This window comes from Lepidochelys kempii, chromosome 5 (assembly GCF_965140265.1).
Source record: "Lepidochelys kempii isolate rLepKem1 chromosome 5, rLepKem1.hap2, whole genome shotgun sequence".
Taxonomy (NCBI): Eukaryota; Metazoa; Chordata; order Testudines; family Cheloniidae; genus Lepidochelys; species Lepidochelys kempii.
The window spans coordinates 117658008-117685791 of NC_133260.1; the positions used below are offsets into that span (position 1 = coordinate 117658008).

General features: G+C 40.9%; 1 protein-coding gene across 3 annotated transcripts in view; it reads right to left on the reverse strand.

The window, feature by feature from the left end:
- The window catches only part of LINGO2 (leucine rich repeat and Ig domain containing 2), a 760520-nt gene that overhangs the window by 677817 nt on the left and 54919 nt on the right, over window positions 1-27784 (reverse strand). The window lies entirely within an intron of this gene.

The window sequence follows — 27784 nt, forward strand, 5'->3', positions numbered from 1 at the left end:
GGAAGGTCCTCTCAAGGATCAGTTCAAAGATAGGAATCAAAGGGTACAAATAAATAGTCAGTTTTCACAATGGAGAGAGGTAAATAGCTGGGTCCCCCAGCTATCAGGTACATAATTGAAAGCAGGGTACTTTCTTAGGTTTTTCATTGATGCTCTGTCTGTTCTGGATAGTGGAAAAAACAATGCAGCTATTGAAATGCCCAACGTAATTCTGCTCTATGGAAAGAAAAGTGTAAGTACCTGTTCAGCTTTTGAAAATATATTTGTTGAATATGTTGTATATCATGTTTGGTATACGGAAATATGAGTGTCATTTATGTTAGATGGCTCACCCCAATAGCTTATTTTGACAGGGGGCAGATCACTCGATGGTTACCTGCTCTGTTCATTCCCTCTGAAGCACCTGGCATTGGCCACTGTCGGAAGACAGGATACTGGGCTAGATGGACCTTTGGTCTGACACAGTATTGCTGTTCTTATGAAATTTAAAAAACAAACAGGGAATGGCATTTTAATTCCACTTACAAATAACATACATTTTTGTATACTTATTTACACTTTAAGAGTGTAAACCAAATAGAACAGAACTACCTGCAAACAGAGATAGGGTAGAGGCTTTTCAGTAGGGATCAGGTCTATATACAATATTTGTACTCTTTTTAAGCATTTTGTACTCTCCGTTACACAAATACACCTCTCAGATAAACAATCCAACTCTATGTAGCAAGACAAATTGCACCAGAGTACACAATACATTTACACTGACTACTGCAGGCACTGCTAAAAACTTGCCTAAAAGGTTTAATACGCCAATAGTTAATGAAGTGTCCAAATAGCTGAACCTTCTTTGAACTCAGCATGCGTGTAGCTATGAACAGACTCAGGGAATGAAAACCAAATCCTGACCTTCTAATGAGAAGATATACAATAGAAAAATTGGGGGAGCATCACTAGATTTTACTAACACAATTTCTATTGCCTACAAGCCACTTCATTATTCATTTCAGTTGGTGTGACAATAGGACAGTAGTTCCCCTGCACCCTGTAGCCTGGCCAATAGTCAAGTGCTCCTGCTTACCTTTATGCATGGTCTAAACCGGATGCATCACATCTCATCTTGTATTGACCTATTGTATTGACTTTCTCGTCTGGCTCCAGCACCAGGTGCTTACAGCTCAGCAACTGGACACAGCATTATCCAAAGCACAATTGTGTTTCTACAGAAAGACCCAGGTTCCAATGGATAAATGATATATTATTGCATGACGGATCAACTCTGGACAAACTATATTGAAAATGGCACATCTCACAGTATAGTCAAACCTATGACAGACTTGGACAGGTCAGAAATGCTGAGGCTGGCTGAAAGACCAACAACCTACAACCAGATTTCACCAAGTTAAATCAAATCAGGCACCTTAAAGCCGAAGTTCTGTATATCGTCAGAAAGGCTTCTTATACAGTACTTGCAGGGTCACAGCTAGTTTTCATTCGGGGGGGGCTGCTGGCACCTACTGCAGTTCTACCCAGAGTGGCAGATTCTCAGGAATTTTAATAAAGGTGAAGGTAATCCCCCCGCAACTGACACAGGTTTATTTCCACAACTCCTTCCAAATACTGAAGTAAGTTTTGACTTAAGTACATAAGAAAACTGTCAGTATCAGGATATATAATTGTTTCCTTCCAGCAACAGAAAGGGAGTTACCCTCACAAACCTGTTTATCATGGTACAGGTCTAGGAGGTATCTTCATACCCCTTAATACCTGGAATGTAGGTACCCAGAACACGAAAAATAAGTATCCATTGTGAGTCAGGGTGCATGGTGGGTTCAGAACAAAGACAAGGGGTACATCTTGGTACCAGGAAAAAAAAAAGATAAAAAGCTAACTAGTTTCCACAGTATGCAACCGATGAAGTGAGCTGTAGCTCACGAAAGCTTATGCTCAAATAAATTGGTTAGTCTCTAAGGTGCCACAAGTACTCCTTTTCTTTTTGCGAATACAGACTAACACGGCTGTTACTCTGAAACCTAGTTAAATGTAGTTTCAAATGATGTATTTGGTACCTTTTACTGGTAAACAGGTAGGGTATAAAAGGGTAGCTTTAGAGATATAACTTTGAGGAGCACACCTTCCGCATAAGGTGAATGTAACATTGCTCAAGGGGACTGTTCTTCAGAGACTGGTAACACGGAATCTTTTTCTTGTACCATATTAATAAACCTGACTGACATTATTAAATATACTCAAAGACCAAGTAACTAAAGAACAATAGTGTGGTTGAGCAATTGACTATACAATGCATTAAGAAAAGACAGTTTAACTATGATGGAGGAGTATTGGAAATGAAGCATATTGGAAAAAACCAAGAGCCTGACCCAGGAAATTGACTTCAATGTGCTTAAAGTTAAGTGTGTGTATATATTTGAAAGATTGGGGCCTATAATGTTATTCTAAACGTTTTCACTTAAGCGAATGTGAAAAATGTCAAAGCACTGTTATCCTGAAGATACAGAAATGTGCATCTCCATAAGTTGGTATAAAATCAGTTTGATGGGGAAAATCAAACAAGCCATAAGTTAAGTAATGAGATATGTCTGATCAGATCAGAATGAGAGAAAGCTTAACGTACTATTTTATTCCTACCGTACAATACAGATGACAACTATTTTTTTTAATTACCTACTGAGTTTTTAAATTTGAATTTCAGATTTGAAAATTCAGAAGTGCCACAAATATGCAGGTAGAGTGGATCCCTCAGAGTTAGGTTTTAACAATATCATCTGTCCTGAATGAGGGCCAATGCATAGGCGTGTGACCCCTGGAACACGCAAGGGAGGGAATTTTGACTATTTCCCTTCCTGGTCCAACCCTATCTTGCACTAAAGGGGAAATGATTTGCTACTGATTTATACCTGCAGATATATATTTATTTTCCCTTATATACTCATTCCATAAGATTTCTCTCTCTCTCTCTCTCACACACACACACCCTCCTCCCCGTAACCTCCTTTCATTCAATAGCAAACATACTTAAATAGTGGGTAGCCATGTTAGTCTGCATCCACAAAAACAACAAGGAGGGAGAAAAAATATGAGCTGTGCAGAGTGCCCTGAAGGCCACCAAATTCCAACTGTTTTGGTCCAGAGCAAAGGAAGTTCCAAAGTTGGTGGATCCCCATAGAAAACATCCTGCCACTGCTCCCTCTTTTACATGAGTGAGGCCCCAGCTCAGGTACCTCTGCTGATCCCAAATGTGGCAGTATGTCATGGGGAGAAAGATGAACTCCTCGATAAGTCAGTCTAGTAGAACATTACTTCCAGTGGTGCAAGTAAGCCGGTCCGGTACGCTGTACCATTAAGATTTTATTGCTGGTACGCTGTACCAGAAAGACAATTCGGTATCTGCTGAACACTGCAAAGCTCTCCCGGGAACCACAGTGGCGAAAGGAGCAGAAGTGGGGTTCTCCAAAGGGGCTGTACTGCCCCCAGCCCTTCCACAAGCTGCGTCTCCCATCTGGGGTCCATACAGCTCTGCTGGAGGACAGCACTGGGGGCAGTACAGCCGCCCTGGGGCAGCTGCTGGTGTGGGGCCGCTCCACGTCCTGCTTCTCTCACCACTGTGGTTCCCGGGAGGAGCCCTGTGGCACAGCGGATACAGATTTCTATCCGCAAATATCGGCATCCGCAGGTATAAATTTGTATCCATGAAGGGCTCCAGTCATGGAACATTTTTTGTGAGGGGGAGGGCTCAGTTGGTTGGTACTGTACCAGTAAAAGTTAAAATCTACTTGCACCACCGATTGCTCCCCCCTTGATACGCACTCAGCTCTGTCAGCCCCCGTGCACTGGGAGGAGAAAGAGAAGGAACTAAGGCAGTAACCATTTCCTCATCCCTACCCAGTCATTTCTCCTCCACTTGCATGAGTGGGCACGTACTGCGACCCACAACACGGGTAGCCTTCCTAGGGGAGTATAGGGGATGACATAAATACAAGTAACATTCCTGCCCTTAATTCATGGCCTCCCACAGTTCTGTTTTATTTACATATACTGATTTACATATATGTACCAACTTATGTGCATGCAACAACAAGCTGATGAATATTTAACCAACACATCAATGTGAAAGCACAACAGGGTCTTTATATTAATTGCCTTTAGATACAGTCTTCAGTATTGCCAATTCCAAGCACTCAAAAAAATACTGAGTCAGGCCCTCAAATCATGAGATTCTACAAGCTATTGGGTTCCTTTAATTTGCCTACTGGTTTCGGAACCTTTAGGACACACACCGTTCTTGAAACTCCCCTACCTATTTTGATCTATTTGAACAAATGCATATAGGCGGATGATATGGCTTTATTGTTTGCTCCTTCTCCTCTGACCCTACTGCTGACTGAAAAGAATTAATCAGTACATTGCTGTTGGCAATACTGGTCAATACTTCTTACAGATAAGGAAAGTTTCATTTTATCATTCTCAAAGTCTGCCTAATGTTGTGGGGAAATTATGAGAATTGGCACTGACAAATTTGATAACTGACACATTCTCAGGTAATTACATTATCATAATGCGTACACAAAAAGGGACTGAGTTAATGCTGGTCCCTTAACTGTTATTTCCTCATTTTTGACTGTTTAGTGCATCTTTTTATATAAAATGTATATACACAGTTTTTATTACATAATGTAGGTCATAAAGAGTTTTGATATTTGTAAAAGGCATTGTGTAGGATAAAAAGTTCACTATTATTTATCTAGATAGTCAATACCCTATGTGCAAGGGGTTAACAGTCTCAGTCAAAATCTTTATGGATGCCTAATAACAAACACCATCACAAAGGGTAATATAGCTGGCATCACTTCTGATATTGCCAAGGATTGCTTGGGTATGGAGGCCAAACAATAATCCTTTGGCCCTCTTGGGAAAGTACCTCTATAATAGCACACTGGCAGGAGAATACTATGGTACGGATTTCCACTGGCACATCGTGTGCTGTTCCCTTTGTCTGGAAAAAACAGAAACCATTTGTAGCTCAGGCTATCCAACCCCAGCACCTTTCATGAAAATTAAATGCTGTTTCAAAGCAGAAAAGAGAAAAGAAAAACCAAGGATACAGCACTCTGGGGCAGAGAAAGCGAGAACATGTAGCAGGGGAATTCCTGGGATAAATGCCTTGAGATAGGCCTGTAAAGTGACAGAACCTTATGCTGCAGAACACTTTTAGTAATTCCTCCTGCCCTATTTGTCTGAATACCTTTTAAATAAACCTATTACTTGAAATATTGATGGCCTCTACCAATACATCCAGGGCCACCATTAAAAAAATTACAACAGCTAGACCTCCTTAGGAGAATTGTATTTCCTCTTGGGAGGAAATGTTTCCTTCTCACACAGCTAGCTTAGGAAGCAATGAAAGTAATGAAGCAAAGCACTACAGTTTGCATTCCAAGTGTTTAAAAGACTCAGTTAGACCCATTCCCCAAAAGTAATATATGAATGTCAAACTCCTTATTCCTAGAATGGGAAACAGGCTCAGCCCTCAAAGCAGATGGATGTCAGATGACTGGATGGTACAGTTGGCCAGTGACATTCCCCACTGGTCGCTGACCCAGAGAAGTTTTACTGTTCAGTGGGACAGCTGGTATAAGCCTAATGCTGACAGGATTCCTGTGGGTTTGCATGCATGTGCTGGGGTGGAGAAAAAGAAAAGCCACAGAGGCTAGTTAAAAAGAGAAGCAGAGGTCAGAATCTGGCTCAGAGTTTGGTAACGGTAACTAGTGGCAAAATTATCAGCAAAACAGCATCGATCATTTCAGTAAACTTAATTCAGCTTAATTGGGATTCAGCTTAATTGTTTTTGGCTGCTCTTATTGGACTGACAGCCATAGCAATTACGTGACAACTATCTCTTTGCCATGTGTAAGTAACATGAAAGAACAGAATAATTGTTTTCTCCTTTTTTTTTAGAAATTCAACACTTTTAGGAACTCAATCTATCTTGCTTTCCTTTATTTTTGACAGCTTTCTTAAAGTGACTAGGTATGAAGAGGGATGACGGGCATGATGCCAAAAAAATCTGCATCTGGGCTAACAACTTTATGCAAACTTTAAGTGCGTTAAGAAGTGCATTAAAAGTGGGTTTTGGTTTTTTGAAGGAATCATGTACTGGTACTTAGCTATAGCACTGAGTGCTTCCCATCCCACTCCCTAAGAATTTCCATGCATTTTGGAATAGCATATTTTAATAATCATTCCTATTATTGTCTAGTGGTGCTCTGAAACAAACGATAAGAGATTACTGTCTTCTGAAGAAAAACTCATGGGCCTAGTTTCTGTGCTTACATTGAGGTGTAAATCCACAGTAATACCACTCAACACATTGAAGCTACACCAGCTTAAGTAGGAGCAGAACCAGGCCCATGGATTTTTCTGAGTCATTATGCAGTTTTGGGACATGGCCCTCAAACCTCTCAGCTGTCCTTACATCTGGGGATAAGTCCCCTCCTCCTCACTTCCCAGCACTCCACTTCCCAGTCCTCCTCGGCAATTCAGCTTCCTCAGGAGATATGCTCCCAGTGCCCCCCAGTACCCTGTACACCTCTCTCAAAGGGATGTGCTGATATGGTCAATATCAGTTTTCAAGGGAAATCCCACACTATTGCTGCAGATTAGCAGGGGAATAATGCCATGTGATAGGATGAATATAGGGGTGCAGACTTTTTACAAGACCATGATAAATTTTGTCCTGGTAAGATATGTGGATCAACATTGTATATAAAGTTATAAGAGTCTACTGTGTAACACTGCTGTAACATGCTCCAAGTTTAGAAAAGCAGGCACAAACCAGTTCCTCAGAAACAAAAGTCAAACCAACACCTTAGCCAGATGTCAACAAAGGGGATTACCACCTAGTTAAACGACCATTCTTCGGCAGGAGGAAGGGTGTAAGCAAGAACTTTACATATTGACAATAGAAAAACTGGAGGTTCCCATGTAAACAGATGGCTGTCACTTGAACCCCAGCTGAAGATATTCCTCTCTCTCTGCTTATGGCATCAGCAGCGCCTGGAAGAACACTGAACTGAGGGAGAGATCCTAACCCAGAGGATCCGAGCCAGACAAGACTGCAAAGAGCAGGTGGAGAGAAAAACCTTTTCTTTGAATCCAGTGAGCTTGCTAAGTTAGGTATTAGTTTGTGTTTTATCTTTTTATTTTCTTTCTGAACAATTCTGATTTCTATGCCTCATTACTTGTAATCAATTAAAATCTATCCTTTTGTAGTTAATAAACTTGTTTGTTATATCTCAGTTAGTGTGTTTGGATTGAAGTGTTTAGGAACCTCCACTTGAGATAAGGTTTGTGCATAGTATTTTCCACTGATGAAAGGACAGACTTTATATGAGTTTGCATTGTCCTGAAGAGAGCTGGGCAGTACAAGATGCACATTTCTGAGGGAAGGTCTGGGACTGGGAGTGTCGCCCTGTATGTAATTCATGAGTGGCTGGCCAGAGCATCCATGTAATTCAGCTAGGAATAATTTTTCATGCTAGAGGCTGTGTAAGAACTGGACAGGAGTGGTTGTTCTCACAGCAAAGCAGAGTAAAAGGCACCCTAGACTGGAGAATTGAGGGGAGACAGATGTTCAACAGTCCAGATCGTACCTTGGCGAATGTCACGGCTATGTAGACTGGTCATCATTCAGCTCCAAACCTCCTACCTGGTTTTGCCTGAAACTTGTGCAGCTCAGACAAAGGGGCTTCCAATAATACTAAAGCTCCTCTCCCACCACATGTGCTTTCTGACTCATTTTCGTCAGTATTTGCCTGCTCTTCACCCCCTCCTCATCTGAAAGTACAATAGGAGATGATTTGGCCCACAGTCTGGGAATAGAATTGGTACCGTTCTTGGCAAACAAGTCTCTCACTGTAACACGTAATGTCCTCTGAGTACATTTTATAATGCAAAATTTTATATTATGGGCTTTATTTTAGCTTTTGGAGGAGATGAAGCTACCATCATTGCCTCGATAATGTATGCTGTAAACATTTTGAATCATTGCTAAGACACTGCTACATATTAGCTGATGACTTGGATATAGGTTCTTCTGTTGGTTTTCACCCTGATGTCAACCCTGTCTCTAATAGCTGCTAACCGGCCAGCCTTCCCAGAAAAAGAAAAAAGTATTCCATAGATATTTGCTACTAAAGAAATTATAGCCATGCCATCAACAATATTACATATATATTTAAATAGGATACCACATTAACTAGGATTGCTTGAAAACCTTCCACTGAAACTGTTTTTTGATGAAAAATTAGGTTAACTAAATGAATCTTATTGCAAAAAGCAACTCATGACCACCACAATATTTGACTTCATTGACAAACTGAACACCAAAAAAACCAAAGTTTTGTCTGAAAAAAATAAAAATAAAGTTCTGCTGAAAACTGAAAAACTAATTCAGAAATGCCATCATGGTATCTCTAGAGAGCAGTAGTTCATATACCTCCTACACCCATTCTCTTCAATGGACCTGATTCCCTAGCCAAACTACATCTTTCATGCGGCACTGCGGCACCTTTGCCACAGGGAGACCATGGTATACTGTGGGAGATGTAATCCAGTCAGGGACTCTAGTCCATAGAGGAGAAGGGCATGAGGGATCAGAATGAAAATTCCCACAAACTTGCCGCACAAGTTTCAGGCAAAACCAGGTGACATTTCTAAAATCAAAATGTTTGGTTTTCAGACAAGTTTTTGGCTGAACATTTTTGGGTTTGGACAAAAGGTTTTGGTTTTCAATTTGTTGCAAGATGGCTGAAATATTCTGCTGGGGGGGGGGGGGACCCGAAACAAAAACAAAACACCTACACCTTCCCAGTCCCCCTCCTCCGCACACTACTTTCCACACAGCTCTAGTGATAAATTGGGGTGTTTTCTGGAAACTAGATTATACAGTCAGATCAGGATAATCTAGTTACATTCACTAAAACACAAGACTCTTAGGTAGAGAGCAAAATTAATTTTAAGCAGATGACCCATCATCAGCTCATCCAAAAGAACTAAGATATACTTCTTTCTTTGACTAGGGTATTTCAGCAGGCTGCAAACTCAGTCTTGGGTCATTTATTTGCCCCTTGTTTTGAAATTCTGTGTAATATATTTTGTTGCAAGAGTAGTTTGGTTAGGCAATGTAGGCTATTGCAAGAATTATTTAGGCAGATAATTAAAATAAAACTACAGAAATTAGGTAAAGGTTTACCATCTCCCTTCTTTTGAATAGTAGAGTGGGGACAAAAGTAGCTGAATTTAACTATTATTCTGTATAGACCTATAATTTTATTCTAAATAGACCTATAGTCTGTGGCTTTCATTCTGGAGTATTTAGAGTAACAGCTATGTTAGTCTGTATTTGCAAAAAGAAAAGGAGTACTTGTGGCACCTTAGAGACTAACCAATTTATTTGAGCATAAGCTTTCGTGAGATATACCTTAGAGACTAATCAATTTATTTGAGCATATTTAGTTTCTTCAAATTTTAGTACATAAATTTTGAACATTCACAATACTGAATACAGCTATCAAGTAGGGATTATATGTATAACCAGACTAGATTTGATTTGTGTCTAAAACCAACTCCCTGAAATGGTTTAGAATTGTTTGGTTGCTGACTCCTGTGTAGCTGAAAGAGTCAGCAGGCCATCATTTCTATGCACTGTCTGCTCAGTCTAATTAAAATTAGCGAACCTTTACCTGTTTTCTACAAGGCCTCTATTTTTAATCTGTGGAGAGGAAAAGAAATAAAAGCCATTTATGTGGTTCCTTGCTGGTCAAAGTAACCATGCCAAAGTTGGCCAAGTTCTCAAAGCTGGGATTTCTCAAAGGGCTGTTAAATTGGACAAGAAGAGGTGCCAAAACCCGTGAAAACATCACAAATGTTGTGATTTGGGGGCTAACTTTGGTGGCTGCTCACTATTTTATGAACAGCCACAGGCAGCTCAGGAATAAAAATACCGGTTGAAAAAAACTGAATTATGGATTTTGATGGAAAGGGGACACTTTCTGCATAAAAATTCATCCCATGTGTCTATTCATCCCATGTGTCCAATTGGTTCTACTCAATACGTTTGTGAGAGTCACCCTGCAGTGGGCATTCACAGAGCCAGCTGCTGCCTGCCGCTCCTTGTATCCCCTGTGAGCTCTGGATGGGACAGCACTCTGGAGCAGGCACAGCAGTCACCCCTTCCTTCCCTCCCATTGCGGCAGCTCCAGTCTCCCACCACTCCTCCCTTCCCCGAGCCCTGTTACATCCCAGGCAAGGCACTAACTGAGCAAAGAGGGGATCCCAGCCAGGAAGCTATCCCATCATCATTCTATACTATAGTAGTGACTGGCAGACTGAATCACACCATGAGTCCATCCAGTCCAGTATCCCATTTCCAACGGTGACCCGTGTCGTTGCTTCGTAAGAACATAAGAGCGGTCATACTGGGCCACACCAAAAGGTCCACCTAGCCCAGTATCCTGTCTTCCAATGGTGGCCCATGGCAGGTGTTTCAGAGGGAATGTACAGAACAGATAATCATCAAGTAATCCACCCCGTCGCCCATTCCCAGCTTCCCAGGAAGGTGCAAGAAACCCTGCATAGGCAGTTATGGAATATAGTTTCCCACTGGGCAGGTTATCTACACTTTGAGCTGGGGGGCTGATTCCCAGCTCAAGGAAACGTGCGCTCATCGAGCTAGAGTGCGAAGAACAGAAGGTAGCTGCTAGCAGGGCTCTCCTCAGAGCAGGCAGGCTATTCTGCGGGCTGTGCTGTCACAACTACCCTACTTTTTAGCACTCTAGCTCGATCCGTTCTAACGTGGGTATGTCTCCTGAAGCTGGGAACCGTATACCCAGCTCCAAGTGGAGACATATCCTCACTGGATGGCTTACGCTCTCTAGCAGGAGTTGTTATATCAGACCCAAGTGCTTACCACAATATACAAAAAGAACAGGAGTACTTGTGGCACCTTAGAGACTAACCAATTTATTTGAGCATAAGCTTTCGTGAGCTACAGCTCACTTCATCATACAATAACTAAAGATGTAGATGTTTCCCATTGTGTCTTTAACTCTACTTTTAGTAAGTGATAATGTGGTGATATAAACCTCTCAAAATTGCAGAATTGCACAAAATGGAAATATATATTCCGCATTCAGTCTGTGTTCTATGGTTCATCTCTTTGTTAATTAAGCATTTCTATTCCAATTAGCTTACTGCAAAATTTGTCATTTTTGTACTATTTTTTATTCACTCTTATTTCTCAGCATTGAAGTGTCCTTCAGAGTGATATTGCCATCATTTTCAGCTTCATTAAATTATTTTTATAGATTGTAATTGCTTATATACAGGTGTAAATCAAGACAAATCTCTTTGAAGTGAGAACATTACAACAGAATTAGTAGTATTGTCTGAGTATTATGACCAAATTAAAAGCCCGAAGATCTCAATTTCTCCTACTCGTTAGCAGTCATTTCTATGGTCTGAAAGTCTCTTATAATTCAGTAAGTAACTCCAGTGATCAGAGTAAATTCATTGTCTGTGAAACATCAAGGATGTCTTTGTGCATAATTAGTATTTTGGTCTGGATATAATAAGAACACATCACATTCTATATTCTGCACAAATCTATAGTAAAAATCCTGCCTTTACTGATTGAAGCTGTACAGTATGGAATACAACAATATGCAGAGTCCAAGCAAAGTCCAGCCAGAGCAGAGTATAGTAGCTCAGGGTGATGCTAAACAAACCTAACTGTTGCTCTGATGTTCATGTATTAACTGGGTGGGGGATCTGGGCACATCAAAAAGCATGCTTTCTTGGTGCCACGGGGATCGATCATGCAGCACAGGGCACTCTGGCATTGATCTATTAAAACATTTAAGCATATCCTTAACGTATGCACGTGCATAGCATTATTTATTCCAATGGATCCTGTGACATTCTATACCTTGGGGAAGCATACTGTAACCTCCATATTCCTCATTTTCATATATCATAATCTTACTTATAAAGCATGCCTTGTAAGGTATGAGGGGAAAGATTATGATCTGCTGAAAGTCATTTCTCGATCCATAGATGTGTATCATTAATGTATATGAAGTTATGAAAATTGTGTTGTACGGTGGTCACTAAAACATGCTCCAAGTTGTGGAATCAGCCAGGTATTAGCTCCCCAGAGGCAACAGCAAGGAAAGTTGATGCCCCGCCCAGGCATTGGTTAACAACCCTTGTCCAGCAAGGGAGCTACAATGCAATGACTCACCTGCGTGAGGCCACGCGAGGGGAATTGCTTAACCTTGCTTGGAGAGACTCAGCAATGCCCCCCAGACATACCTGGACTTGTGTTCTATGAGCACATGGACTGAGGGTATAACACAGACAGAGTGGACACATACTGGGCCCTTCTCCTGCCCCCACCTATGCTGAAAGGAACCAAGACACTGAGAAGAAGACAAGACTCCACCTCAGGAGATTGTTCCTTAAACCTGGGCCAAACCTGTATATTAAGAACTGCAAAATCCAGTGGGGTGAGAAAAACTGCTTAATCCAGATGTTGCCCAGTCTAATGGGGTTGAGAGCTTAGATTGCATGCTTATACATTCTATTTTGGTAACCACTCTGACTTGTTATGTTTTGACTTATAACAACTTAAAATCTATCTTTATAGTTAATAAATCTGTTTGATTGTTCTACCTGAAACAGTGCATTTGGTTTGAAGCATATCAGAGACTCTCCTTGGGATAACAAGTTTGGTACATATCAATTTCTTTTTGTTAAAATGATGAACTTATATAAGCTTGCAGCATCCAGTGGGCATAACTGGACACTGCAAGATGGAGGTTCCTAGGGTTGCCTCTGGGACCGGAGATATTGGCTAGTGTCATTCGCTTGCAGGTGGCTAGGGGCTGCTTACATGCCAGAAGGCTGTGCGTGAACAGCCCAGGAATGGGGGTTCTCACAGCAGAGCAGGGTAAGGCTGACTCCCAGAATCAAGTTTTGGAGTGACCTAGCAGATCACAGGTGCAGATAACACCAGAGGGTAACATCACAGATCTACTCACTCAAAGTTAAGCATGCACGCAAGTGCTTTGCTGAATCAAAGACAAAAAACACAGCCTTGAAAACTGGGCACCCTCTGCTGAAATGTCAGGCAGAATTCCTGTTGTGTTGCTGAGCAGATGTGTGAGAAGAGGGGGCAAGTATCTCCCTGTATTCTCTTTACTCCCCCTATGTAGCCACACAAAATGGACAGAATATGGGTGAAAATCCTCTCGCTCTGCAAAAGGCCAACATGAGGTCAATGCATGTAAGGTCTGATGAGAGATTAAGTGATTAATAGACTTTGTGCTGTGCATCCATACAGGGTGTCAAATATAAAGGGAAAGCTAACCACCTTTAAATCCCTCTTGGCCAGAGGAAAAACCCTTTCACCTATAAAGGGTTAAGAAGCTAAGATAACCTCACTGGCACCTGTCCAAAATGACCAATGAGGAGACAAGATACTTTCAAAGCTGTAGAGGGCAGGGGAGACAAAGGATCTCTCTGTCTGTGTGATGCTTTTCGCCGGGACCAGAGCAGGAATGCAGGTCAGAACTCCTGTAAAGAGTTAGTAAGCAATCTAGTTAGATATGTGTTAGATTCTATTTTGTTTAAATGGCTGATAAAATAAGTTGTGCTGAATGGAATGTATATTCCTGTTTTTGTGTCTTTTTGTAACTTAAGGTTTTGCCTATAGGGATTCTCTAAGCTTTGAATCTGATTACCCTGTAAGGTATTTACCATCCTGATTTTACAGAGGTGATTCTTTTACTTTAATTAAAATTCTTCTTTTAAGAACCTGATTGCTTTTTCATTGTTCTTAAGATCCAAGGGTTTTGGTCTGTGTTCACCTATGCAAATTGGTGAGGATTTTTAATCAAGCCTTCCCCAGGAAAGGGGGTGTAGGGCTTGGGGGGATATTTTGGGGGGGGGGAGACGTCTCTAATTGGGCACTTCCCCTGTTATTTTTGTAGACACTTTGGTGGTGGCAGCTTTTAACCTAAGCTGGTAAGAATAAGCTTAGGGGGTCTTTCATGCAGGTGCCCACATCTGTACCCTAGAGTTCAGAGTGGGGAAGGAACCTTGACATAGGGATAAATATCACACTTTATTTCTTGAATATTCACTACTTGGTGACAACTTTTTTTAGTTCAAGTTTAGTGAATGTCTCTAATTCCTTTCTGCTAACCTACCACTGAACGTTTCCAATAGCAAAATCTATTACAGTGAAGAAATAGAATGTGGTCTCTCAGTATTTAGTTCCACTCTGTCTCCAGAAGTCAGGTTTTCAGTGTTGATTCAAGTTATTTACACCGATTGGGAAATAATCTATTTGTGGAAATACAGGTAACCATTCAATTTTTGTGTTTGCAAATCATTCCAAAGAGGTCTGAAATATTACTGTAACACATGTTACAAAGAAAGGAGGTGAAATTATTTGGCTGACAGTAGTTTTGGATGATGCAGCCCGGGCAATTTCTTCCGGGTTTTCAGCCCTGATTTGCTCCATTTTGAAACCTATCATACTTCAGCATGAGATTGCCAATGTGCTTGTAAGCACTTCTTGGAGGTCAGGAATACAATACACAAATAATATTGTGGTTTGAATTATAAAGGCAGGCAAAACCATCACCAGCACTTCCTTTTTGACCCTTTATTAGTTTTCATAGAATAAACAGAAATAATTCAAATATTGGAAGTATTTCTAATGTTTCCAGGCTAGCTATCCACTAGAAAACAAGATGTGCACTCAGTTAGCAACACTGTCATTATGTGAAGGGGACACTGTACCCATACATATCATTTCTATCCAAGTCTGATTTATTACACCTGTGTTGGTTAACATTAGGTATTTTCAGACTGCACAGGGGTTGTAAGAAATAAGGTTATACAACCACGAAATAATATCCTGCAATTTGTAATTGAAAAATGCTTTCTGATAATGGTTTCAAATGCTTAATAGAAAATAGTAAACCTGTGAATACTGCGAATACCTCTTGGTTCAAAAGTATTGCCATCTCTCACAAATCTTGAAATATTGTGTGTTGTTCTTATAAGTTCCAGCTGCTACAATCAAGTGATTTCACAAGTATATCAGATTTCATTTAAAAATGAATAAGTTCTTAGCCAGATACTACATTAATGTACACTAGGGAACTTTTTAGTGAGCACCTGTAGGATCACACAGGCCAGTTAGCAGGCAACATTCTAGAGTGCATTAGAATTCATTCCCAAACTAGTGAGGATTAAGGCATTGTGTATACAAGTCCTTTGTAAGGAGATATGTTTAGTGATTACAGGAAAGCAAATAAAACATGCAATTTAGGAATGTGTAACAAGCCTTATCAAGCCATCACAAAGTAGCCAAACGTGTAGGTATATTTTCTGTGTTTATATGTTCTTAAACTAATAATGGCGGTTTATATAAAATTCTTCTAATGAAAAATTTTCACACCAATGAAAATGTTGTGTGCCAGGAATCTACTGGGTTTTTTTTGTTGTTGTTGAATTAAAATGACACTCCTGGCTTTGTCATGGCAAGAAAGTACTTTGTGCAGTGCAAACAACCAGCTTTAGCTAGAAGTGAAATACAAGGATTTAGACTGTTCAACAGTCACTGTCCCTCCCATAATGGTCAGATCACCCCATTCAGGTTGAACCAGTGACAAATTCCACTGGATTGGGCTAATACCAAGGAAGTCTGATATCTCCTGGTTGCAGAACCATCCCAGGTGTTTTCTGTTGGCTGGGAGGAGTTTGGCAGGATAGGCTGCAAGTCCAGCTCCCAAACCTCACAGATCCTGGAGTCCACCTTCCAAACTTTAATATTTGCTCCAGGTTTGTAGAGCTCCCTATTCCTATTCCAATGACTACAGTGGTTAAATATTTTAAAGTTTATTTTAAAATTAAATATTTTAAACCCAGATTTACCAAAACTGGTGCCTAAATTCTTTTTTTTTTTTTTTTTTTTTTTACTGAAAGAAATGAAGGGCCATTTAAAAATATTATGGAATTTACATCATTAATTATGGTCAAGTAAAAATAAATAAAAGAAATTCAATTCCTGAAGGCCCTGATCTGCAAAGACTATACAGACCTTGAACCTACAAGCAGCCTCCACTGATGTCATCGGGGCTGCGGGAGAATACATTAGTCGGACCAGGCAGTGTTCACTGCAGGAATTCGGCCTTAGTTTCAAATACAGAAGCTTTAAAAGAAATTCAAGATTCCTTCCCCTTAGATAAGGAAATTAAAGATTCATTTTTATCCAGTTTTGAATTATTATGACTTGCTACAGTGGCATATTGATTTCTTTTTAAGTCATATTTCTAATTAGTGTGTATTTAATTAGGTAACAAACTATATTCACATATTGGCAGTGTTTTTTTCTATGTTTTCTTTGGCAGGTAATGATTTAAAAGGTATACAATGAAAGTGTCTTATGAGATAAATAAGATCTTTTATCCCTGGAACTGTGTAACCTCTGTATTTCTTTGAGTACTGTAGTAATGGAAATCAATATAGGCACTCATAATGAAAACCTGACTCATGCAATTAGGCTCACTGGCTTAAGTGGGACTTGGATTGTAAACTTTGGGGCTGGGACTGTCTGCTCTATGTTTGCAATGCCTAGCAGAATGGTGTGCCAATCTTGTTTGGTCCTTAGGCAGTCTGGCTGTGGCACATGGCACGCATGCTCACCTGCATTTGGAATGCATATAGGGACCATCATTTGAAGAATGAATAAATAATATTCAAGAGAAAATGCTCTCCAGTGTGCAAATTGATTGTGCGTTCTGGACATAAGAATCTCTCCGGGTGTGCAGAAAGTTCATGAAGGAGCTATCGTTAAATTAAATTCTAAGAAGTTATAACCTAGTTTTTTGGAGGCCACAGATGAATCAAGCTGTGTTCTGGACCTCTGAAAATTCAAAAGAGTTGCTGAGTTTTGAAACTTCTGTCAAGTTGTTTTAGCATCAGGACTTCAAAAAGGAACAAAGCATATTGGGTTAAACATTCTTCTAAATATTAAAAAGATTTCATATTTCATTCAGGTTTCCTCCCACATCTTGGAATCCTATTAACAGAGCACCTGACATGTTTTCCCTTTAGAAATGTGAGTCAACCCCCACCAGTTCCTGGGCATGTCAGTTTCTGAAACTGAATAGCAAGATCTGACATTTATTAGAAAGTCCTGGATCTTTCCTGTTCAGATGTTTCATCATCTGTCAAAATTTGACTATGAGACCCCAAGGAGGCTGCTAAGTTTGTTATCCACTGTCTAAAATACTTTATACACAGAATCAAAATCTCTTGCACTAATAAATTTTAAACATACATCTGTTTCTTTTTGGGAGATAGAAAGGAACCTAAAAATTACTGAAGATTTCTACTAAGAAAGTTTTATATTATAGTGTGGTGGTGGTGGGAAGATGTTTGTTTTTTGTTTGTTTCTTTCGAAAGTAAAATATGCTAGTGAGAAAAAGGTGTGGTATATTTATGGAGGAGAAGATGCTGATTAATTTACTGTTGCCCTTCACTTGTGTGGTTATTTATACCTGTTCAATGCAAATAACACTACCAGATCAGAATGCTAACATTTCAAACCCACTTTGCACTGATACAAAATGACCACACAACAGAGCTGACAACTCCAAAAAATTGGGGGGGGGGGGGGGGCGGGAAGGGGATTGGTTCAGGTTGAACCAGTGACAAAATTTTCAAAATCTTATTTCAAATGTTTTTCAACATTTAAAGTTATTTTTAAAATTAAAAATTAAATAAAATTACTTTGGTTTGAAATTTAAAGTGAAAAATTGAAACATTAATTTCAAAAGCCTAGAAAACAAGTTGTTGGTGTGCTTCCCTCCCCCAACACCACAAAATCAACATGAATTTGTGAAACATTTCAGTGTCATCGAATCTGCCTTTTTGCCCCCCAATACTTTTTTTGTGGTTAAAAAAAGTTTCACCCAATTCTACTAAGTAAGCTGCAGGGCAATAGCATACTGGGGCCTTAGAGCTCTTGTAGTGGAATGGTCACCCTGATCCGGCCCAGAAGGGGTTAAAACAGCCCTGGGAGAGGGCTGCCCGGGAGGGAGCCAATAGTAAAGGCAGCCCTGGAGAGGGCTGTGACTGGGAAAAGCCAGGCTGATTGGGGGGAAGCGGCCACAGCTGGGGCCACAGCTGGTCCTATCAGAGGGCTGAGGGCCAGTAGCTATAAGAGTCTCACTATAGCCCTGGAATGGGAAGGGCTACCTGCCAGGGAGCAAGGTACCTGAGGTGGAGCAGTGCTGGGGAAGGGCAGAGGGAGCTGGGGAGCTCCAGCCTAGTAAAACCCCAGGCTGCAGGCCTTGCTAAAAGCCAGAAAAGATACTAGGGCTACAAAGGTGTAGCCTGGGAATAGGCAGAGACAGCTGGTCCTAACCCCTTGCCAATGATGAGTGGCCGTTACAGACTGCAATCCGCCCCAGAGAGTGGGGGCTAGATGATGACTGCCAGTAGCCACTGAGGCAAGGTGGGTTTAGAGAGTTGGGGGTTCCCCTGGGAGGGGAGACCTGGAGTGTGGGGGCACTGCCAGGGGGCAGCACCTCAAGGTAAAGGGTCACGGAGATCTGGGAGGGATGCAGGGGACCTGAGGCAGGTGAGCCACTGGCCTATAGAGGGTGCTCCGGGCTGAAATCTAGCTAATTCCCAGGATAACCAGCAGGAAGTGCCGCACTGGTAAATCTCGCCTCACTACAGCCCTACATTTTAGGCAAACAGTAATTGCTGTAAATCCCCTATTTAGATGATTAACATGCTGTAAGAGATTTAAGATAAATGCTTTTGAATTAAAATATAAAAACTGTTTGGGACATTAAGGGACAAATCCCACCCCTTCTTCTATAGGTTCAGTAAGCCCCCTTGGCTGCAGAACTGATGTTGTTCTGCTGTATGAAGTGAGGAGCAAAAAATGGGACAGATAGCTCCAGTGTGTCATGGAACCCAGCTCCAGGGTACATCGGGTCTGGGCTGGGGGAGGTAGCAGTTAATGCACTGCTATGCTTCCATTGAAGAAAGGTTCTTGGGCTGCAAAGGCAACTTGAGGCTGGTACAGGCATGTCACAACACAACCATCTCTTGAGCACACACAGCAATGAGAGTGCTCATTTCATATTGACTTTATCAGTCTCTCTCTTTTAAGCTGGGCATCAATAGTCTATTATACAGATAATGTGCTTTGTGCTGATTATTGATTACCGAGGGAATTGATGTGCTGTGGTAAATAAGTTTTAGGCCTGTGGAAAATATTCCTATTATGCATGCCCCAGGGCTTTGTGTGTTTTGAAATGAATAAACTAAACTTAATTTGTCCTAAATATACAGTGCAGTATCTCAAAGAGCTTTGAGAACAATGTTTTAATGTCAGGTGTGTCCAGTACAGCCTGAAATATTTCAGGCTTCTTACACATGTACTTTACAGTATGATGTTACACTATATAATTACACACTATATCATGAGATGTCATGAACTGTAACATGACATTTCACTGAAGAACAGGATGTGAAATCCGTCTCTAACTGTTATAGTCTGTACACTGTATTCTAGTCCACTGAAAAAAGAATAATATGGGTACTAGGGGAAAGTTGTGTTATGTATTGCATAGAGAGGACCAAAGTTATGTGAGATCTGAAGTTTTTGATCTACTGTATTACAAAATTCACTGTGAAAGGAATACAAACACAACGGTGTGAATATTTGATAGAAAGGCATGAGGTCTGAAGAATGAGAAGGAACTGTTAAAAGGATAATATATCAGCAGATCAGTTTAACAAAATCAGGTGATTTGCTATAACCCATTATTAACTGGTTCAATGGCATACTCTGACCTGGTTTGGGGAGTTAGTTTATTGATACAGGTGATGGGGTATATAAACCACACTCTGGAGTGCAAGGGGTTAAGGAGCAGCTCTGGACTCAAGCAGCCATGCCCAGACATATCTGTAAAGCCTGAACAAGCTGGAGGCAAGGATCTAAAAAGGAGCACAGAGCAGCTCCCAGGGTGGTAGTGAAAGACAGTTGCTTTAAGGGAAAAGTACTTCCTCAAGCCTCACAACACAGACCTGTTCAATCCAATAAAGGAGAGACCAGCAACTAAGCATGCAGGTCAGAGACTAGATTGAAGTGAGTTGGTCCACGAAGCTAAAGGAGACCGGGGCTGGAAAGGATCTGGAAGGAGGGCAACTGCTTAGCACCCCCAAGGTGCTGAGTGGTGCTACCCACCATTCAGCCCACTGGAGAGGGCAGGCCTGGGCTACCCTAATGGAAGGACACTACAACAACAAAAGCTTTCACCTAGGGTGAGATGCCAGCTAGAGGAGACCTTGACTGTTCAGTCCCTCTGCAAAATCCCTGTGATAAAGGGGAGGTCTGGAAACCCTGGGGGTGGGAGTGTTGAAGGACAGAACTGTGTTTCAACGGGGAGACCACATGCTAACCATTGGGCTGTACTCTTGGTGGTCATTCACCTTCTACAATACCATATGCAACTGCTTCTGGAAAAGGATTGCTTTGGCATCTTAGGGGGCAGGAGGAAAACAAAAAACACACAACAAAAGGTGACCGTATACAAGCTCTGCTAGAATAGTGGAGTGTAGAAGCATCACTGAGCAATTGTCATCACTGAAAAATTGGATTAGATATCCACACAGAGGGATATTCCTCTAGGATTTATACAGTTAGGATGATCTCTCAAAAGGGCAGACTTCAAAATAATGAGAAAAATGGTGAAGAGCAGACTGAAGGGCAAAATAAAACAAACACACAGACTCAGCCTTGAGGCTAAACATGGAAGGTGTTAAGAGGCCCAGAAGGTTTGTATACTTCTGACCAAAAAAATAAAAGTTAAAATGGAGAGTAACACAAGACTGAAACATGCACGTGTAACGGGGCTAAAAAAAGCAACTCTTAAGAAGTGGGAAATCTTGACAGAACAACAAAGAACATGAGCAACTTGGGTCAAGGTACAAAGAAGAAGAGGTCCAAGACTGAATTAGCATGGATGAGGACAGAACCGTCATTTCTTCCCTAGAGTGCTGTGCTAAGGTCCCAGCTGAAGTGCAGAGAGGTGCAGTACAGGGGAGAGCCACCAGCTATGCTATGCCTGTTCTGTGACTAGTAATGGACTTCAGTCTTCAAGATTATGAAGACAGCACTTTTCACTAACAGATGCCCTTAGAAAAATCTGGGGGGGTGGGGGTGGGGTGTACCTCTGTAGGTGGCAGAAATTCAGTCAGGCAGAAAGCAAAGTTTCCTGCTCCCAGAAAGTGTCAGAATGAGATTAATTTAGGAACCATAAACTGTTTCTCATTATATGGGTTGCCTTTTCCAGATTACTGCAAGTTATACTTAATGTTATCACTGCTGCAGGAGGGTAAAAGTCATCATAAGAAAAAAGGGACCTCCCTCCCCATTTGTGGTGTGCCCCCCCTCTTTTTTTTTACTACACACACTAGGATCACAATGAGAGAATGTGTCTGACTGCACTGTACTGGACAGCTGGAATTCAAGGCTTACACTTAATGCAACTTCTTTCCCACAAAAGCTGTATCTATTTATAGTCCACAGAGGAACTATATTATAAGCTCCGAGGCCACGAAAGTCATACTACTAGACAATTGGCAATTATCTGTTTTCCATTATGCCATTAAACTTGTGTCTTTGTGTGTTTGGCTAGTACACAAATAGAATACACATTTCCCCCCCCGCTCATTCTGTACAGCATATTTCAACTATCTCTGAAAACGTCTTAATAAGCCATTTCCTTTTTGAATTCCAGTCAAGGCTATCAAGTCACCCTGGACTATAGTCCTTGAGAAGGTCTCAGCCACACGTTTCCTCCAGAGGCAAACGCAGGTTATCAAATTGAAGATTTTTATAGTCACAGTAAAAGGATTTTTCGCCCCCTCCATAAAACTATTCAAGCTTTTAGGATAAAGATAGACACAGACTATTTGGGTGCTACTTTACATTTAAAATTACTTAATTCCTGGGCTGCAATCGGAATTTCCAAGTGAGAGACCGTTATCCAAGGATGGATGGCTGCACCTTTCCCCTTTTTATAATCTTCATTTACCAATGGCTGGTTCCAAGCATCCAGCTTTACCCAAATCCAGACATAAGTCTAATCTATTGAAGTGTGCCTCTAGTTCTCACAAAAATGACTTCAGAATGTAAGATAAATCAGGTCATCTTTAAGCATGTCAAAGTATTCTATAGTCATAGACAAGGAAACCAAAATAAATATTCAGGAAAAACAAATACCTTAAGTAATCTTTCTGTGGCACATATATAGCCCTCAACCACAGTATCTGGGCACTTTACATGTGTTTATCTTTACTCCCCTTTTTACAGAGCTAAGGCACAAAGACAGACTAAGGCCCATATCTTCGAAGTATTTAGGGCACTTAATTGTCTGGCTATACCAAAAGGAGGACAGAAGATATTTGACATGGGTTTAATCAGGTCACAGCTTTATTATTAGAGGTCTGGGACTACCTGGCAGATAAGTGTACAGTGCAGCTAACCCCATGTTTATTCCGTAATTAGCAGGGGGCTTTTACCAGCTTCCCCTCTTTCCACCCAGATCCCTACAGCAAATCCATTGCTGGGATCTTACCATCCACCACCCTTGTAGGAGGGTTAAGGTGGGCTATCAGAATGGGGGTTGGCTCGCTGCCGTACCACTCATAGGAGTCCCCAGCCACCCCCCATTTGTTCCTTTAGTGAACACCTCTTTTTAAGTCCTTTTCCAAGCCATTTATCTGGTCACTGTATATCTTTCTTGTGGAGTACCTTCACTGGACATCTGCCACATTAGCTTGGCTGCCTACCCCATAAACCTAGTCCGGTTCCCAGACATCTTTTACTGTCCCCCTGCTTTTATACTGACCAAAACAAATGGGCTCCAAAGCTTTACATGGGAGCCCCATCCTCCCTCAATAATTTGGTGCCCCAGGATGCCCAAATTGCTGAGCCTTTTATGACCCCAAGGGATTCCATCGCCCCCCGTTAGAATCTGTCAAGCCTTGTCCAGCTAGGTGGCGCTCCACAGCTTTCAGCCAGACCCTGTGTGAATGAACATCTGACAACATGGCTCTGCATCAAGTCCCTTCTCATTCTGGGCAGTAATTTAACTCCTGACAGGCTCCCTCAGTGCACAGCAGTGGCATGAGCTGGTCCAATAATACGCTTCTCCTTCCATTCCAACACTGCCCTGCCCCATCACTGGACCCCAGTTGCTAAACCTTAAGGCCACTAGCAAGTCCATCTATATGCATAAGAAAAACGATCCTATGCCCACAGATCCACACTATTGCCTCCAAGGCCGATCTGCCAACATCTGGAATGGAATCATAGCACATTAATGGCAACTGACCATCTGAGGTTGCACACCATATTGTATGTTTCCGAATACCAATGCCCAGTTGTAAAAATTGCCTGTACCCCACTGCACCACTGCTATTGTGGTCCTTGATTGCAAATGACTGAGAACCAAATTTCATAGTGCAGAGCCAAGCTCCCAGCCTTTCCAGAAGATAGTAAATGCTGCCCAGTCTCCTTGATCAGTCATTCAAATCTATTGCCTAAAATTAACTGTTGTTTTTAAACCTTGATTTCCTGGATCATTTTGTTACATTTTCACAAACCAGTGATATCCTTTTTAGATATAGCTAGGCAATCAGAAGAATAACTAGTGTCTCAAATAGAGCCTAACTGAAAATAGATATATGTATCCAAACTAAGGAGTTTAGTCTGGTAAATTATGAAAAACAGTAAAGAAAAAAATATGTTGACAAAAATTATTCTGGAAGGGAAAATGCAAGTTGTATACATTACATGAGTGTACACAGCAGTGGCTGGTTCACAAAATAAGTACTGGGACTTCAGGTAGCAAGGTGCACCCCTTTCCTCTTCTCATCCTGCAGGTGGGTTGCACTTTCAAAGTGAAAACCTGAGACACTGGGGCCGGGAAGTATCACATGTGAGTAGCAGATAAAGAATGCTGGTGGGGAAGCAAGTACGTGTCTTTTCCTCCCCTCTCCCTTTTAGGGTATGCCAGGAGGGTGTACGTGGGGCACATTGCGTAGAGCACAGCACATGGGTATGCTTTACAAAGGACACACCCACCTGGTGCGCTTTGCCATGCCATATAGACTCACCCTCAATCTGGTTCTTACAGTCCGACCCCATCCTGTTCAAACAAGTTTTGGTGCTCTCTATGCAAACAGGCTCTGCTTTCTGGAGGTTGTGGGGGAAGGCACGTTTTCCCACCTCTCCTGGGAGCACTCAAAGATTGGATCACAGTCAAAGACAAACACATTAATCCAGACTACCCTTGGTACCCTTAGTTATATTTCAGGATGTTCCTGTGAAAGGGAACTACCACTAAACTCTAATCTCATTTCTCATCTCTTGGTGGCAGCAAGATGTGCCCTTCTCTCCACCTCTTTCCTTTGATTGGCAAAGTAAGAGAGAAGTGGACAGGACACACGGCCCTTCAGATTTAGTAGCATTTTACACTCACTGTGCAGTGGAGATGGAAAAATCCACAAGACGCAGGACACTGGAGAATCAGGCCCAGATAATCTAGCCTACTGCATTCTACGGTTTAGTGTCTCTTCCATGTTTTCTTCGTTGTGTTGCTCTATTTATTTATTTACCAGAAGAGCAACCAAATCAAAACAGAAGAAGAAAAAGAAAAAGGTTTCTTGTTCTTCTCAATCGCTGCATGAATGCAGGACCTCTCTTGTAATATCCGAGATAATCAGGTTTATTTTCTTACTACATCCCCTTTTGGGTAAGTTAATGGCTAGATCCATTTTCAGTCTAGTTGCAAGCATATTAGCCTCTTGCTTGCTATCAAATCAGTGGTATTCACACAGCTAAAACTCTGACCTATATCATGTCATATCATATCTCACTGATTTATATGCAGACCATGGTCATTTCTTTAGACGAAGATTTGCCTAAGAATATTTATTAACTACAGATTGTAAAAAATAAAATAAGTAAAAGATTATCTAAAAAATTCCTAAGCCATCATTGCCAAACTGCCTGACAGTATGGTATGGGTAGCTTTTCTGAAGGAAAACTTCCTGGAGGTCCAGCTCATTACTAAACGCACAGCCCCCATTAGGTCTTTACCCACTATAAACATCCATTTTATATCTCATTCAAATGAGTGAGGTTTGAAGAGGTGTCTCTTTTCTCTCACTGGCAGTAATCCATTAACCTGGAGGTGGAAGATTCATTGCCATTAAAATTAATAACGTAAGACTGTCCACCTAATAGCTTTAATCTTTGCAGTTCTCCACACAGATCATAAAACATGAGCAATGAGCCCATCATTCTCTTTTTGAAAACTGCCACGGTTTAGTCTCAGTCCTGAAAAGTAGAAAGCAGCAACAACCATGTTGTTCCTGCTTTATTAATCTCATCCATGGGCCCAATTCTGCAAAGGAATCCATAAAGCATACCCTTACCCCTCATACGGAACCGCATTCAGGGTGATTACATGCAGACCTAATAAGTTTGAACTTGTCTGGATCCTGTTACAGGATCAGGCCCCATTCTTGTATTTTGGACACAGAATATAAACAGACGTGATACAGCACACTTTTACTCCTTTGCCTCAGCGGATTCTAGTGATTCGTATTCCTGAGTGAGTGATAAGAAGGCACAGTATAACATATGCTCGACAACTGTGGAAATCCTCCTCTACCTATCTCAAAACTGCCGCATTACCATCCTGAAGACTGAATACATTTTTAAAACAAGGAAAATATATTAAAATCTGAAAAGGGGAAATTCAAGACTTCAGCTGTTACTCGTGAACTAAAACGGCACTACCCTTCGGAGGAGTTGTTCACCTGCACTCTGCATGTCTCTTCATATAACTTAAAGAAAAAGAAAAAAAAAGTGTTCATTTTCCAAAATAAAAATCAGTATTTTCTCATTCTCTTGCTTGGAAACAGCAAGGGGCCCTCTTCAGACACCAAACTAAGCTCAGTTTGCAAGGCACAAATCAAGTGTAACAGAAGTCACCTGTTTCTAAACATACACCGTACAGAAGTAGTTGCTACATGCTGCCATGCCTGGATGGTCACTCATTTTTTTCCAAATTCAACCACAATCAACCTGTATTACTTAGGCACTCATAGTTTAAGACACATGCCCAGCGCTCACCCAAGGGGGTGGGGGAGAAATATGCTAGGGGTGGAGGGGTAGCAAGTTACTGCATATTATGGGGTTTCTTGTACCATCCTATGAAACATCTGAAACTAGCAAAGCTTGAAAATGTTGTCACCATCTTCATGTGCTTGAATTTGAATGCCCCTTCCCCTCCCCACTTTGTCTGTTTGAGGCTAGATTGTAAGCCCTTCGCAGCAGGGATTGTCTCTTTTACAGCATCCAGCACAATGGGGGCCTAACCATGCTACCATGATATAAATGCTTATTTACTACTTCTACTGGTCTGATACTGACCATTGTCCGACAGAGGATACTAGAGTAGATGGACTACTGGTCTGATCCAATATGGGAATTTCTTTGTTCATGTAGGAGCTTTTCCTCTCAGTGAGTTAACAAGCCTTTTGAAGAACTACATACCAGCTCCATGAGTAAAAGTTATAACTCACCAGACATGGCATGACAGAAAGAAGTTTTCCTGTGTCTCCCAATCATGACAATGTTTTAGAATCCCAAAACTGTATACTTTTAAAATGAGGGGTGGCAGGCAAACAATACAGTCACTAATGTTAAACTTCAGGGTCTAACTTTAGGCACTTAAGTCCCTGTTTAGGAGCAGGATGATTTCACAAGTACCAGACAGCCCCCTGTAACTCCCTCTGAAATTAGTACTCAACATCTGCAAAATAATGCCAAAAAATACTTAAATAGGGACATAACTGCTTCAGTTCAAGCCCCCAACTGTAAGATTCTGTTGCAATGTTATTATCGGCAATCTCTAGTTATTTACATGTATGTTTTACATTCACTGAAAAATAATTAGCTGTTATATCTATCATCTCTGTCTGGTAAGCCCATATAAAGTTATCATCAGAAACAGGAAAATAAAATTGTATTATCAGAATTACAAAAATTGATTTCCCTCAGATTTAAAAAGTATGATAAAATCATAAATCAGATAAAAAGGCACACATTCAGAAGATTTTAAATAATTAGAGTACAAATTCCTCTCAAACCTACAATATCAAAAGTAATTGCTAAAACTTCCTTACAAAATGTAATTATACACAGCATAGTGTGTGTCTTCAGACTGTACAAAAATACTAATGTCTGTGAAAACTATGGAGGCCTTCACATAAATCAAAACTCCAAATGAATTGTGTTTAAAAGTCAAATCATATTCCAAAGCCAGCAACAGCATTAAGAGCCCATATCAAAATTAGAGAAATGTATTAATCTTTTGAAAACATGATTAAAGTAAACAAGTGCTTTATATTCTGAGATGTTTAAAGTTAATTGTTGTGCAATTGGCAATACTTTGATGTTTTGGTAGTAGGTTGGAGCAGACAGGATTGTCCTTTGGATCGATTATATTCTATTAGTTAATTAGAAATTTTTCTCCTTCCAATGCATATAAATTTTTAATATACTGCATGAGTACAGCTTTCAAAAGTGTGG